The following is a 16,002-nucleotide window of genomic DNA, read 5'->3' as shown; positions in this document are numbered from 1 at the left end:
TTTTCAGAATACTCGGGGTGCTCCAGTATATTCTTTTAATGCACCACCGGCACAGGGTTCCTATAATAGTTATTCTGGTTATCCGGCACGGACTCAGTATGAGCAGCCGAACTCGCAGAGGGGTTGTTATCAGTGTGGTGATACTAGGCACATCATGAGAGATTGTCCCAGACTTGGGAGAGACGGATTTCATCAGAATACTCAGGCTACAGGCTCTATTCCAGTTACTACCCCATATGCATAGTCAGTTAGTGTGGAGGACAGGCGGGTAGAGGGTGCCTTAGAAGGGAAGGCCCGACCCATTAATATAATTGATATGGTATGGTTGAGGCCGCTACAACATATGGTGTCATTATAGATATGATTTAATTCATAATAGAGGAGCATTGTTATTATTTTGATTCAATTCCAATTATCGAGGTGAGACCTCCTATCATGCTCCATGTATGGTGAGTTAGTGATTTTGTACACCACTAACATGTTTATCCCTATTGGGAGATTTGATGGTGTTATTCCGTATCTAGCATTTTGTTTTTGTACACTATTGAGGTCTAAGAGTCTAAAAGTGACTTTATGTTACTCACTACAGTGGGTTTTGATATATATTCGGGATAGTTTGATTAATATTTGTAAATTTTATGCCCTACTAGTATGGGGGTTCATTATGTGTTGTAAAAATTATTTATCGAAATTTATGAGAAGAAAGAAAAGAAATGGAAAGATTTCGATTGGAACGATGTGCATATTACTTGTGACTCAGAGCTGAGGTCGGGACCCTCGCATTTTAATATGTTGTGAAATGTTTAAACCGGGCTACAAGCCGCGGTGGAAGTTATATAAAGGACGAGATCCTTGCGATGAAAATTTATGTGTTTAAATTCTCCCTTGTGAAATTTAAATTTGTACTATAGTACTAATAGGGAGTCATGCATGTTAGGCTTATTTGTTAATTCCTTTATGTGTTTTTGTGCATATCTAGCCATATTTGTGCTATAATTATTGAGTTTAAGCCTACGAGGTGAGTGCCCAGGTGGCGTTAAATGTGACTCGTTAATTCGGGTAAATAATTATGAGGTCTTCATGCCTCGTGTGTTGTTGTCAATGTTGTAAAAAAAAATTAAAAAGAGGTTTTGGTTAATATGAGATTAATTGAGGATGCTGGAATTAATTATGAACAACTATTATGACCAGAGATATGGTTATGGGCATACGTATAATGTGTGTGTAGGCACGAAATTGCTATAACCGATTGAGACTAACACAATGTGTTAATATGAAAATCAGGCCTTTTTGAAATTTAATGGTGTAACACCCCGGAAAATTTTGAAGTATTTCAGTGTAAAGCCCCGTAATTTTTGCAAGTGAATTCAAGTTTTCGTGGTGCCGGAGTAGGTTTACGTGTTTGAGGATGGTATAAGATCTTCGCGGCGAGCTTGCTCGCCGTGGTTCGAACTTTTTGGGTTGAACAATGCACCGGAAAGTAAAGGAAAAATTTTGGCAAAAATGCGCCTTTATGCGGCCCATTATGCGGCCGCATAATCACTCCACGGACCGTATAATGGCCGCAGAATGAAGCAGTAAGTTTGGCCAACTTGAGGTTAGTTTTGCGGTCGATTATGTGACCGCATAATTGATATGCGGACCGCATATCGATCGCATAATCCCTCTTGAGTTTTTGCAGAGGGAGTTCTGCGGTGCATTATGCGACCGCAGAACGAGTATGCGGACCACATACTGGTCGCATACCTAGGCCGTAAGTTCAGGCCACTGAGGGCCATTTCTGCGGTCACTTTGCGAACCGCATAACCATTATGCGGTCACATATGTGACCGCAGACCTGTGTCGGGGCACCATTTTTTCTTAATTTAAAATCCGACTCCCATTCCGTTAAAATACCCCTTAGGTCTATTTTGAGCTTATTTTCAGATGTTTCTAGAGTGAGAGAGAGAGAGGGTTCAAGAGGGAGGGTCTAAGTTTTCATCAAATTGATCTTCAATCATCACTTGAAGTTTTGGAAATATTCAAGTAGAGTACCAAATTCTTCATCCAAAAAGGTAAGACTTCATCACCCCAGCTCTTAATTTCAAACATAGCTATAATGGGATATTAATAAGATGGTCCATGGGTGTGAGGGTTGTTTATCTTGCATGCATGTGATAAAGAGTGTGGGAAAAATAATAAGTGAACTAGAACCATGAACGTTTTCCTAATTTTGGGTTCAATTTGTATATTGCTAAAATAGATTGAGGTCGCTAAGGGTTCCGAAAAATTGTAGAGTCTAAAGAAGCGCAATTGAGGTATGTTGGCTAAACTTTCTCTCTTGGAATTGAATTCCATAATGTTTCTGTAAGTTTCAAAGTGTGGGTTACGTATTAAAAGGTTATGGCTTTGAGTCGTGTTTCAATGAAAGATAGAATTATCTAAAAGCTTTTATACTAAATTCATGCCCATTAGTGGCTGCTTTAACTAATGCTTTGATTTATAAATATATCCAGTGTGATTCGAGTTCTATATACTCATGTTGAAATTGTACATTGTCATTTTTGGGGGAGAGTATTGTAGAGTAAATGGTGTATTGACTGTTTATAATTTTATATGTGTGTTTCTATTGTTGGTTGGTATGCTTCATTTTTTTTTGGGAAGAAACCATTTGTGTTTGAAGTTTCCATTTCAAATGGATTTGAAGTATATGATTTTTAAAATATCTCATATGTTGATACTTGATGGTGATCTTTGAAATTGAAAGAGGTGAAAGTGTGGAATATGAAATACGGCCATCGTGCCAGGAATAAAGAATCTTGTGAATGGCCTAATGAGCCAAGGAAATATCGTCATTGTGAATGACCGAAAATACTAATGAGAATTCATACAATGTGAAAGATGTTGAGGTGAGTACAATTGTATTTATGATATTTCTGTTTGTAAACCAAATCAAAACTATGTTTGGGACATCATTAGCAATACCGAGGAAGGGTGGGTCCATAAGGCCACACCTGAAACTACACGTGCCAGTGTAGGGGTAGATTATGATATTATTCCCCTTAATTGGGATGAAACTGAAACCTTTGTGGATTGGAAAAGTCAACCCGCATGGCATATGTGGGAAGGCGGTCTAGCTGATCGGGTGGAGATCAGACGCCATATTGCGCATATGGTGGTACTACTCTTGGTAACAACTTTCTTTTGCATCACATGTCAAACCACATTGTTCATGGGGAGATGGCCTATCCGATCGGGCGTGATCGGACTCCGTGCTAACAAACACGGTGGTATATCGGTGCTAATGATCTCCCAACCAAAATTATATATGAAGTTTGTATTTTGAAAATTATTACGTTGTAACTGGACGATTGGATATTGTTGATTGTGACTTGCTATTCCTATGTGTTGCCTTTTCTTATATGGGCATTCTATTTTGAAAGAGGATTTTTAGCTATACATACTAGTGCTATTCGATAGTACTAACGTCTTTTTTGCCGGGGGTGCTGCATCTTTAATGGATGCAGGTGGTTCTTCAGCAGGCGGCATTGATTAGTGATAGCAGTACACTCTTTTCAGCTGACTTGGTGAGCCCCACTTCATTCCGGGGTCATGTATCTTTTGCTTTTCATGTACAGTGTTTTGAGGTACAGCCAGGGCCTTGTTGCCGGCATTTCCATTTTACTCTTCTATTGTATTTAGAGGCTCCGTAGACAGGTTGTGGGTTATGGTTGATATTGGGAATTGAACTAGAAATGTTGGTACTTGAAAATTATATTTTTTTATTAATTCTATAAACTCGTAATGTTTTGGAAATTATGAATGAAGCTACTAATGGGAATGAAAAGGAAGTTGTTAATAAAATATTTTCAGTGATTGATTAATGGAGTACATCTCCTCTTTATTCATGGATGAGTTTGGGTAGAAGTAAGTCTAATAGGCTTGCTCGGCCGGGTTCTCTTGGTTGAGCGCCGGTCGTGCTCCCTGAGTTTGGGGCATGACAATTGGAGTGGAAGAAATTGGCTTTAAAGTTTATAAATGAGGATAAAAGGAATAATCTCAATTGAGATGGTATTGTCAGACCCATGTTAAATTGCGGTAACGTAGAATCACCCATGAGTATGTGTGTAAGAATGCACTTAGTAATTTAACGTCCTCAAAATAATTCTTGGCACGTTCGAGGATGAACGTATATTTTAAGAGGGGGAGAATGTAACGACCCGGCCGGTCGTTTTGAGTATTATAGCCTCATCCCCTATTTACTATTTATTCTATGTTCAATTATAATTATGTGACTTGTCAGGGAGGTTTCAGAATGAATTGGAACACTTAGTTCCAATATTTAAAGCTTAAGTGAAGTAATTGACCGGATGATGAAGTATGTATAAACAACCCCGGAATAGCATTTTGATGGTTCCAATAGCTCCGGATGGTAATTTCGGACTTAGGAGTGTATCCAGATATTTATTTTGAGGTCCGTAGTTAGATTTGGCTTGAAATGGCGAAAATAGAAAATTTAAAGTTTGGAAGTTTGACCGGTAGTTGAGTTTCTGATATCGGGATCGAAATCCTATTCTGGAAATTGGAATAGATCCATTATGCCATTTATAACTCGTGTGCAAAATTTGAGGTCAATCAGAGATGATTTGATAGGTTTCGGGATTGAATGTAGAAGTTGGAATTTCTTAGTTTCATTAGGCTTGAATCGAGGTGTGAATCGTGTTTTTAGCAAAGTTTGATGTGATTTGAGGCCTCGACTAAGTTTGTATGATGTTTCAGGACTTGTTCGTATACTTGGTTGGGGCCTCGGGTGTGTTTCGGGTATGTTTCGATCATTTTGGGCTACTTTGGATGCTGATTTTCTGATGTCTGGTGTTGTTCTTCGCGTTCACGAGGAGCCCCTCGCGTTAGCGAAGTAGGATTTGGCTTCTGGGATTTTGTTCTTCGCGTTCGCCCAGAAGGAAATCTCTGTTACACAAGTCTAACTTAGAAGGCTCATATCTCGCAATCTATAATAAATTTGGAGAAGATTAAAATATAAAAGTTGTAGTCCTTTGTGTCTAGTTTTCAGAAAGATAAACCATTTGACATTTGGAGTTGTGTACAAAATGTTATGGTGGATACACTACAGGCTGTTTGGGAAGAGTTTGAAAATTTGGAAGTTTATATCTCTCAATCTATAAGGAATGAGGAGATGAGCAACAAATAAGAATTATAGCCCTTGGTGTCTAGTTTTCAGAAAGTCAAACCATTTGTCATTTGGAGTTGTGTACAAAGAGTTATGACTATTATACTAGAGGTTGTCTGGGAAGAATTTGAAAATCGTTGTTGAGGAATTTATTCATTGCGAATGCGAGGGGTGGGTCCCGAATGTGAAGAACACATCCCTGGGCAGCATAATAAAGTCCAAAAATGAGACTTCGTCTCATTCTTCCATTTTTGGACCAAGAAATCTCGAGTGAGGTGATTTTTCAAGAGTTTTTCAAGGAAAACATTGGGGTGAGAATTCCGAACTCGATTTTGGTTATAATACATGAATCTATTGTTGTTTTTATCATAAAATTACTGAATTGTGTTAAAAATGGTAGAAAGTTTCTATACCTTAAATTTAAGATTTGGAAGTCGATTTGTTATTGGAATTTGATAAAATTGGTATGGTTGAACTCGTATCGGAATGGGTATTCAGATTTCGTGAAAAATCTATCGGGTTCCGAGATGGGGGTCCCGAGTGGACTTTTTAGAATATAATTTTAAGTCAACGTTTTATTATTCGGAATTTATTTTTCGATGAATTTTAATGAAGTTATGCAATTAATTTGGCTAGATTTGAGCCGTCCGGAGGTCATTTCAAGCTAGAAGGATATTTTGGAATATTGGCTTAACTTTAAAAAGGTGCCTAACCTTGTGTGGGGGAATTACCCCTTAGACATTGAGTCTTATGTGGAAATTGTGTGATTGAAAACCATGTACGCGAGGTGACGAGTACGTACTTGGTTTATATGTGCAAATTATATCGGTTAAATTCATAGACACCCTTATGTATTGAATTGGAAAGTTGTTGGAACTTATTAAATCCTTATTTGTCATGCCTCATTCCTTGTTTGCCGAGATTAATTTTATATGATAATTTGGTGTGATTGCCACTTGACTTTTATGTGAACTCTGTGTTTGTTTGAGATGCCATTTTTATGAAAAATACTTTCATTATTGATTTTATCTACAGATAATTTAAATGGGAAATTTAGTTAATAAGATGAATAAATCTATTTATTTTCTTAAGTTGTGATTTAAAAGAGGTGTTGTTCCTTGATGAATTACCTTTCAGTTCATGTTGTTGAAAATTTGGTATTGAATTATAAAGGTCGTGAATCATAGTGAGGTAAAGTGCAAAATTGTGAAATATTATTCGGTTGAGTTGTTCACTCCCGAACATATTGTTAAGATGTTGTGCACATTATGGTCGAGTCGTGGGCTCCTTATTATGAAAAATAATATTATTGTTGATTTATGTGGCTAGTTGTAATAATTGAGCACTTGGGGTGGAAATTGTGATATCTTGTGATATTTGAGAACTTGTATTGAAATTTGTGAATGATGTGATAATTGAGCACTTGAGGTGCAAATTGTGATATGTTGTGATATTTGAGCACTTGTAGTTCAATGTGTGAATGATGTGATAATTGAGCACTTGAGGTGTAACTTGTGACATGTTGTGATATTTGAGCACTTGTAGTGCCCGTGTTGATGCATATTTACTTTTGGGACTATGAGGTGGTACCTCGGGAGATCTCCCTGTCTTGCATATTTACTTTTGAGACTACGAGGCGGTACCTCGGGAGATCCCCCTATCTTGCATATTTACTTTTGGGACTACAAGGCGGTACCTCGGGAGATCCCCTGTTGACCATTTACTTTTGGGACTACGAGGCGGTACCTCGGGAGATCCCCTGCTGAGCATTTACTTTTGGGACTACGAGACGGTTTCTTGGGAGTGCTCTTTGTTGATATTTCTTTATGGTTGCACTTGTCTTTGGTTATTTTGTATTTCCATGACAGGTAAATTCTTGTGTTCTTCTGTGATGTATTATTTGATTTTATTATGTGTTTGTATTCCTTGTTGTAATGTGTTAGTTTTGGCTCTTTGTACGAGACTCTGAGGATTTGTGTTTCTGGTTTTTACTAGTTTTCAAGGTTGAGTTATTTTGAATAAAAGAAATTCCTGCATTCTTATAAGTTTACATCCAAATCAGCAACTATCGGGTGCTTCATTTTAATTGAAATGTTATTTTCTTCACCCAAATGATTTCTAAAATAAATTCATTTCTTTGTGGATTTCTTGATTTAAAAATTTTAAACTTACTTTATTGGAAATAAATTGATCATGTGGATCTTATATACATTGATATTATTGGCACGTGAGTGGTCCATGTAGTTGTGATAGAAATATGGGCACGAGGTGCCGTGAAAATATGAAAGTGGACTGAGACCCGTATTTTATGATTATAAAATGAGGTGTCACAGGGTGACTTTTATTTAAAAGATATTTATTTGAAAGGATTACATTCTAAAGATTTTTATTTTAAAAATGTATAGGTGAAAGAATTATATTTGAAGGACTTGATTACTTGGTTGTACTTATGTTCCTTAATCATTTGAGCAATATTTATGGTGTTCTTGTTGCCTTGTTGTTTATATCACTGGTTGATTTTTGTTGCTATCATTGCTAGTTGTTTTCCAGTACTATTGCATATTGTTATATTGCACAGGTTATTTGACTAGGGAGTGTCATGACTGTACCTCGTTACTACTCCACCGAGGTTAGTCTTGATACTTACTGAGAACCGACCGTGGTGTACTCATACTACACTTATGCACATTTTTGTGCAGAGCCAGGTACTGGATATATTGGACTCGAGTAGAGTTAGTGTGTTGAACTCAAGGATTCAAAGTAGAGCTGCTTGGCCGTCGCAATCCCTTGGAGTTTTTTTATTTTATTGTAATGTTAATTATTATTCAAACAGTATTGAGTATTCGATCGTTGAGATCATTCATGTATTCAGTTAGAGTTCGTGACTCAATATTACCAGCCTTGGGAGGTTGTATCATTATTTTTTTTGTTGGTTTCGGCACTTGTATTAGATTCTATTTTTTTTAAATGGCTTGAATTATTATTATAACCGGTTTACTTAGTCTTAGAGACTAAGTGCCATCACGACTCCGGTGGTGGGATTTTGGGTCGTGACAACTTATTATGTACTAATTTTAATAAAAATGTTAAAATTTCATATTAAATACAAAACAACAACAACAACGACATAGTAAAATCCCACAAGTGGGATTTGGAGAGAGTAGTGTGTACGCAGACCTTACCTCTACCCCGAGGAGGTAGAGAGGTTGTTTCCGATATACCCTCAGCTCAAGAAGACAAAAATATACAATATATCAGTACCATCAACAAAAATCATAGAAATAATAACAACATCACAAGAACCAGTAAATAGATGGAAAACAAAAACAATAATCAGTAAATAAGGCTCGGCACTATAAAAATGGAAGAGTAGTGTGAATACAACATTGACCACTAGCAGTCTAAGACAAAATCTTATCAGACTATTCTCACACTGGTACGAGTTAGAAATATGTTAAACTACCTCCTAACCTACAACCTTAATGCTCGACCTCCACAGCTTCCTATTGAGGGTCATGTCCTCGGAGATCTGAAGCCTCGCCATATCCCGCCTGATCACCTCTCCCCAATATTTCTTAGGTCGCCCTCTACCCCTCCTCGTACCCACCAACGCCAACCGCCTGCACCTCCTTACCGGGGCATCTGGGCTTCTCCTTTGTACGTGCCCGAACCATATGAGCCTCACTTCCCGCATCTTGTCATCCATGGGTGCCACGCCCACCTTCTCTTGAATATTTTCATTCCTAATTTTATCCATCCTAGTGTGCCTGCACATCCGCCTCAACATCCTCATTTGCTACTTTCATCTTCTGGATATGTGAGTTCTTACCTGGTCAACACTCAGCCCCACACAACATGGTCGGTCTAACCACCGCTCTATAAAACTTACCTTTGAGTAGGTGGCACATTCTTGTCACACAGGACTCCAGATGCTAACCTCTATTTCATCCACCCCACCCATATACGTTGTGTGACATCCTCATCGATCTCCCTGCCTTTGGCCCCTAGTTCCTCGTACTGATGACCAAAAGTTGTAGTCTTAGCCTCCGTAACCGCCAGCTTCACCTCATTCCTAGATGTTAAGCAATATGTAGTATTGTAATAAATAATGAAACAATAAAACTTTTTGAACAAGAAAAAACAAAAACAGAAAGTTAGCGGCAACAGAATGTCGAAATAATTTCTGGAAAAACAATTTCGGAATAAATCGAGCCCACGGAATGCACAGTGTGTCCTTAAGGAAATTATTCCCCTCAAGTACCCGAGGTGCAGGAATATTATCCTCCCATGATAGAATGATTTAACTCACCGGAGTGTTGGTACCAAAAATGTCGGGAAACAGGGAACCACTCGAAGGCTATAAAGCACACTCGAATTTTTGTGCAGAAGAAAAAGAAGAAGATCAGAAAATTTCGTAAGGAAATATTTTGTGATTCAAAGCATATTTATAGACTTGTTGGCACTGTTTCTTAGAAATAACCATAGTTGTTGGAACAGGTAGGAATATTTCTGTTTGAAATATTGCGGGAAAATAGAAAATGGATTTAAAATAATCCGGGAAAGAAAATGGATCGGATCCGATCGCGTCGTGAGTCCTGGGTTATTCCTGGTTGAATTTTCGTTAATTAATTAAATTAATTAAGTAAATAATTAAAATAAATTTTGTCCAAAAAGATTAATCAATCAATCGATCTTTAACCAAATCCGAATCTGAAGCCAAGCCGAGCGAGCGACGACGACAGCGCGAGGCTTACTTTCTTTCTAACCCATTTAACACCAAGAGAAGTGCTTTCTCAATATAAGCACATTCACTTTTCTTTCCACCACCAATGAGGGACACTTTGCTCTTTCCAAAGCAAAAAGGAGCTCACTTTCCCTCCTCTGTCTTCCCTCTATTTTCCATTTACCAATATTTAATCCCAACAATCCCCCACATGAATGGGGAATGGCTATAAGACAAAGGAATGCATGAACGAGTGTGTGTTTTATATGCAAGGATTAATTATATCTGGATAAGTAGGTTTCCCTTTGAACTTTCCGTAGTGAACTTATATCGGATATACTCGGTCAATCAGTAGATTTGATATCTTTGAACCGTCGAGCTTTGTTATATACCTAGACAACATAAGTCACACAATCACCCTTAACCGTCTATGGTTCTCACGATTGTGTTCGTTTCAGCCACGAACACCGCCTGGTTTCATGTATGCTTAGAAAATGGGCCTTTACTTTCATTCCACTTGAAGCGGCTTACACTTCACACTCACATAGGTGATATCTAAACATGTAATCCTATAGACATACTATCTGGTCATATCCTGCCAGACTTAGCAAATCATTAAAAAGCTTTAAGCTTTATTGACTCATCAAAAAGCCTTAATGCTTTACCTCGATTTTTGAACATTATCTTCATCACGAGAATGGGTTGAGTTATTTGACAATGTTGAACCGTCATTCATAATTTTGTTTGATCTCTTTGAACCTAGCTCTTGGGATCTCTAGTCTGCTAGGTAGAGTTACCGCGATGATGACTTGTCCTAGGTCTTAACCCCATTCCCTTTGATGATCTTTCAACTGCCTCTCTATATAGGCCTTTTATAAGTGGATCCGTCACGTTATCTCTAACTTTACTTAGTCAATCATGATAACACCACTAGAGAGTAGTTGTCTAACGGTGTTGTGTCTCTATTTTTTCCGTTATACATAACGCGCCCTGCCCTTCCTATTGCCGCTTAACTATAACAATGTATACATATAGGTGTCAAAGGTTTGGGCCAAAATGGAATATCTTTCAAGAAATTTTGGAGCCATTCAGCTTCTTCACTGGCCTTATCTAAAGCTACGAATTCATATTCCATTGTAGAACGGGCGATGCACGTTTGTTTGGATGATTTCCAAGACACTGCTCCACCCCAATTGTGAAAACATATCCACTCGTGGATTTAACTTCGGATGATCCGGTGATCCCATTTGCATCACTATATCCCTCAAACACGGAGGGATATTTGTTATAATGCAAAGCGTAATTTTGGGTATGTTTCAGATACACCAAAACTCATTTCATTGCCATCCAATGTATTTGATTGGGATTACTTGTAAACCGACTCAGTTTGCTAATAGCACATGCTATATCTTGTCGCATACAATTCATGATATACATCAAACTTCCCAATACTCTTGCATAATTCAATTGTGAGTCACTTTCACCTTCATTCTTTTGAAGTGCATAACTCACGTCAATTGGAGTCTTGAAAATTTTGAAATCCAAATACTTGAACTTGCCAAGTACCTTTTCAATGTAGTGAGACTGTGATAATGCTAGACCTTGTAGAGTCTTGTGAATTCAGATTCCTAAGATCACATCAGCAACTCCTAAGTCTTTCATGTCGAATTTGCTAGCCAACATGCGCTTAGTAGCATTTATATCTGCCATATTTTTGCTCATTATCAACATGTAATCAACATATAAACAAACACTGACTTCATGTCCTGGAGTGTTTTTAATATAAACACATTTGTCACACTCGTTGATTTTAAACCAGCTTGCTAACATTGTTTGGTGAAATTTGGCATGCCATTGTTTGGGTGCTTGTTTAAGTCCATAAAGCGACTTAACAAGTTTGCACACTTTCTTTTCTTTACCTAGAACCACAAAACCCTCAGGTTGTTCCACGTAAATTTCTTCCTCCAATTCTCCATTTAAGAAAGTTGTTTTAACATCCATTTGATGGATTTCAAGACCATATACGGCCACCAGTGCCACTAATACCCTAATAGATGTTATCCTCGTTACTGGCGAGTAAGTGTCAAAGTAATCAAGGCCTTCCTTTTGTCTATAACCTTTGACAACAAGTCTTGCCTTATATTAGTCAATAGTGCCATCAGCTTTCATTTTCCGTTTAAAGATCCATTTCGAACCTGAAGGCTTATTTCCTGGAGGAAGATCAACCAATTCCCATGTACGGTTATCTAAAATTGATTGAATTTCACTATTGACTGCCTCTTTCTAAAATGCTGAATCAGAAGATGACGTAGCTACCTTAAAAGTTTGAGGCTCATTTTCAAGCAAGAATGTCACAAAATCTGGTCCAAAGGAAGTGAATGTTCTTTGATGTTTGCTAAGCCTTGGATCTTCTTCACTTGGAGTATTTTCCTTTGGTTCTTCTCGTGGTCATTTAGGTCTTTCACTTAATGACTCGCATTCAGTTTTATACGGATAGTTGCTTTCAAAAAATTCAGCATTATCTGATTCAATTACCGTATTAACATGAATTTCGGGATTATCAGATTTATGAACCAAAACCCGACATGCTTTACTGTTTGTAGCATATCCAATAAAACGCAATCTACAGTTTTTGGTCCGATTTTAACCTTTTTGGGTAAAGTAACGTATACCTTTGCTAGACACCCCCACACTTTGAAATATTTCAAGTTGGATTTTCTTTCTTTCTATTTTTCATATGGAATAGATTGCATTTTGTTGTGGGGTACTATATTGAGTATTCAGTTAGCTGTAAAGATAGCTTCCCCCCACAAACTCTGCGGTAATCCGGAACTTATTAATAAATAATTCATCATTTCCTTTAATGTCCGATTTTTCCTTTTCGCAATTCCATTGGATTGAGGTGTGTAAGGGGCAGTAGTTTGATGGATAATTCCATATTCCGAACATATTTCTGCAAACGGAGATTCATATTCTCCACCCCTATCACTTCTAATCATTTTGATCTTTTTATTCAGTTGATTCTCCACTTTATTTTTGTATTGCTTAAATGCTTCAATTGCTTTATCCTTACTATTGAGCAAATAAACATAACAATATCGAGTGCAATCGTCAATAAAAGTACTAAAATACTTTTTCCCACCTCGAGATGGTGTCGACTTCATATCACAAATGTCAGTATGAATTAAGTCTAAAGGATTTGAATTCCTTTCAACAGACTTATAAAGATGTTTTACAAACTTAGATTCAACACATATTTGACATTTTGATTTATTACACTCGAATTTAGGCAATGCTTCAAAATTAATTAACTTCCGCAAGGTTTTGTAATTTACATGTCCTAAACGAATATGCCATAAATCATTTGACTCCAATAAATAAGAAGAAGATGAAATTTTATTCATACCGTCAACAACCATTACATTTAGTTTGAAAAGGCTCTCTATGAGGTAGCCCTTTCAAACATACATTTCATTCTTGCTTACAACTTTGTCAGAAACAAATACACATTTGAATCCATTCTTAACAAGTAAAGAAGTAGAAACTAAATTCTTCCTAATAGTAGGAACATGAAGAACATTGTTGAATGTTAATACCTTGCTGGAAGTCATCTTTAGGAATATCTTCCCATAACCTTCAATCTTGGCTGTTGCAGTATTTCCCATGGAAAGGTCTTCTCCGGGTCCGGCATTAGAGTAAGTCGCAAATGCTTCTTTGACAGCACAAACATGTCGAGTGGCTCCAGAGTCAATCCACCACTCCTTCGGATTTCCAACTAGGTTGCATTCCGAAAGCATTGCACACAGATCATCAATGTCATCATTTTTCTCCACTATGTTGGCCTGCCCCTTCTTCTTATCCTTTTTCGGGAGACGACAATCAGGGGCTTTATGACCAGCTCTTACACAATTGTAACAGTTGCCCTTGAATTTCTTTTTGCTCCGATCCTTAGTCTATTCAGAAGACCTCTTCCTCTTCTTACTTTGTTGGGTAGTCTCCTCAACGATATTAACTCCCATGATCATTGAATTTCCACGAGACTTCTTCTCGGCTGTTTTGTTGTCTTCTTCAATCTTAAGACGAATCACAAGATCTTCCAACTTTATTTTTTTGCGCTTGTGCTTAAGATAGTTTTTGAAATCTCTCCACGAAGGAGGCAATATTTCAATCATTGCAGCCTCTTGAAATGCTTCATTCACGACCATACCTTCAGCAATAAGGTCATGAAAAATAAGTTGAAGTTCTTGAACTTGGGTTCCAATGCTTTTATTGTCTTCAGTTTATAGTCTAGAAACTTGGCAACCACAAACTTCTTCAAGCATGCATCTTTAGTCTTGTACTTCTTCTCAAGTGCGTCCCATAATTCTTTCGAAGTTTTCACAACACTGTAGACATTGTACAAGTCATCCTCCAAAGCACTTAGGATGTAGACTTTGCAAAGAAAGTCTGCATGTTTCCACGCCTCAACAATCATAAACTTCTCATTGTCCGGCATGTTGGCGGCATGCACTGGAGGGTCTTCATGGGTTAGCTTCTACATCCAAGTGTGGTAAGCCATAAAAATACCCTTTGCTGCCATCCTTTGAAGTTGGCTCCAAAATATTTTCCCGATTTCTCGCTCGGTAGAACAACAGTTCGGCTTGACGAGGCTATCGTCGTTGTCGCAACAGTCGCAGAAGAAATACCATTATCAATTACCATTTCTCACTGTTAACAACAGAAGAGTTCAATTAATGGAAAAAACAAAATAGTAAATAGTATTGTAATGAATGATAAACAATACATTTAATAAATAAAAATCGAAGTTTTTATATACTGTGTAACAATAAACGATGAAATTTTTATGTTTTTCAAATCATTTCTGAATTTTAATAATCTGATGAAGTTTTTATATCTTCAAATCAGAATAGAAAAATTCATAAGGAGTAGAAAACTACATAGGTTTTAATCTCCAAAAAACAGAATACAGAATACAATAAATAATTTCCTTAAGATTGTTAAGCAATATGTATTACTGTAATAAATAATGAAACAATAAACTTTCTGAACCAGAAAAAATAGAAACACAAAGTTAGCAACAACAAAATGTCGAAATAATTTCTGAAAAAATAATTTCGGAATAAATCGAGCCCACTGAATGCATGGTGTGTCCTTAAGAAAACTATTTCCCTCAAGTACCCGAGATGATGGAATATTATCCTCCCAGGATAGAACAATTTAACTCACCAGAGTATTGGTACCAAAAATGCCAGAAATAGCGAACCACTCGAAGTCTGTAAAACACACTGAAATTTTTGTGCAGAAGAAGAAGAAGAAATCAGAAAATTTCGCAGGCAAATTTCTGGGTTCAAAGCATATTTATAGAATTTTTGGCACAATTTTCTAAAAAGGTTTGCAGCCTTTCAGAAACAGCCATAGTTATTGGAATAGGTGGGGATATTTCTGTTTGAAATATTGCGGGAAAATAAAAAATAGATTTAAAATAATTCGGGAAAGAAAACGGACCGGACCGGGTCACGGGTCCTGGGTTATTCTGGGTTGAATTTTCGTTAATTAATTAAATAATTGAAAAAATTTTTGTCCAAAAAGATTAATCAATCAATCTTTGACCAAATCCGAATGCGAAGCCGAAGCCGAGCCGAGCCGAGCCGAGCCGAGCCGAGCGACGATGATGGCGCGAGACTTACTTTCTTTCCAACCCATTTAACACCAAGAGAAGTGCTTTCTCAATATAAGCACATTCACTTTTCTTTCCACCACCAATGATGGACACTTTGCTTTTTCCAATGCAAAAGGGAGCTCACTTTCCCTCCTCTTTCTTCCCTCCATTTCCCATTCACCAATCTTTAATCCCAACACTAGCTACCTATACCTCTCTCTGTTCGCTCTCCTCTCCTCCTCACATGTGCTCCCTACTAACTTCAGGTACGCCGCCTTCTTCGCTTCCACTTTACCTTGGACCACTTCATTCTACCACCAGTCTCCTTTGTGCCCGCTAAGGTAACCCTTCGAGTCGTCGACCACATATCGCTCGTGTCCCCACTACTCCTCCGGCTCTCACAACCGATAAACTCTCTTCCAACTCTTGAGCTTTATCCTTAGTCAAGGCTCC

The sequence above is a fragment of the Nicotiana tomentosiformis genome, chromosome 2 (genome assembly GCF_000390325.3).
Source record: "Nicotiana tomentosiformis chromosome 2, ASM39032v3, whole genome shotgun sequence".
Lineage (NCBI taxonomy): Eukaryota > Viridiplantae > Streptophyta > Magnoliopsida > Solanales > Solanaceae > Nicotiana > Nicotiana tomentosiformis.
The sequence above is the reverse complement of the archived record's forward strand: the minus strand, read 5'-3'. Positions refer to the sequence as shown.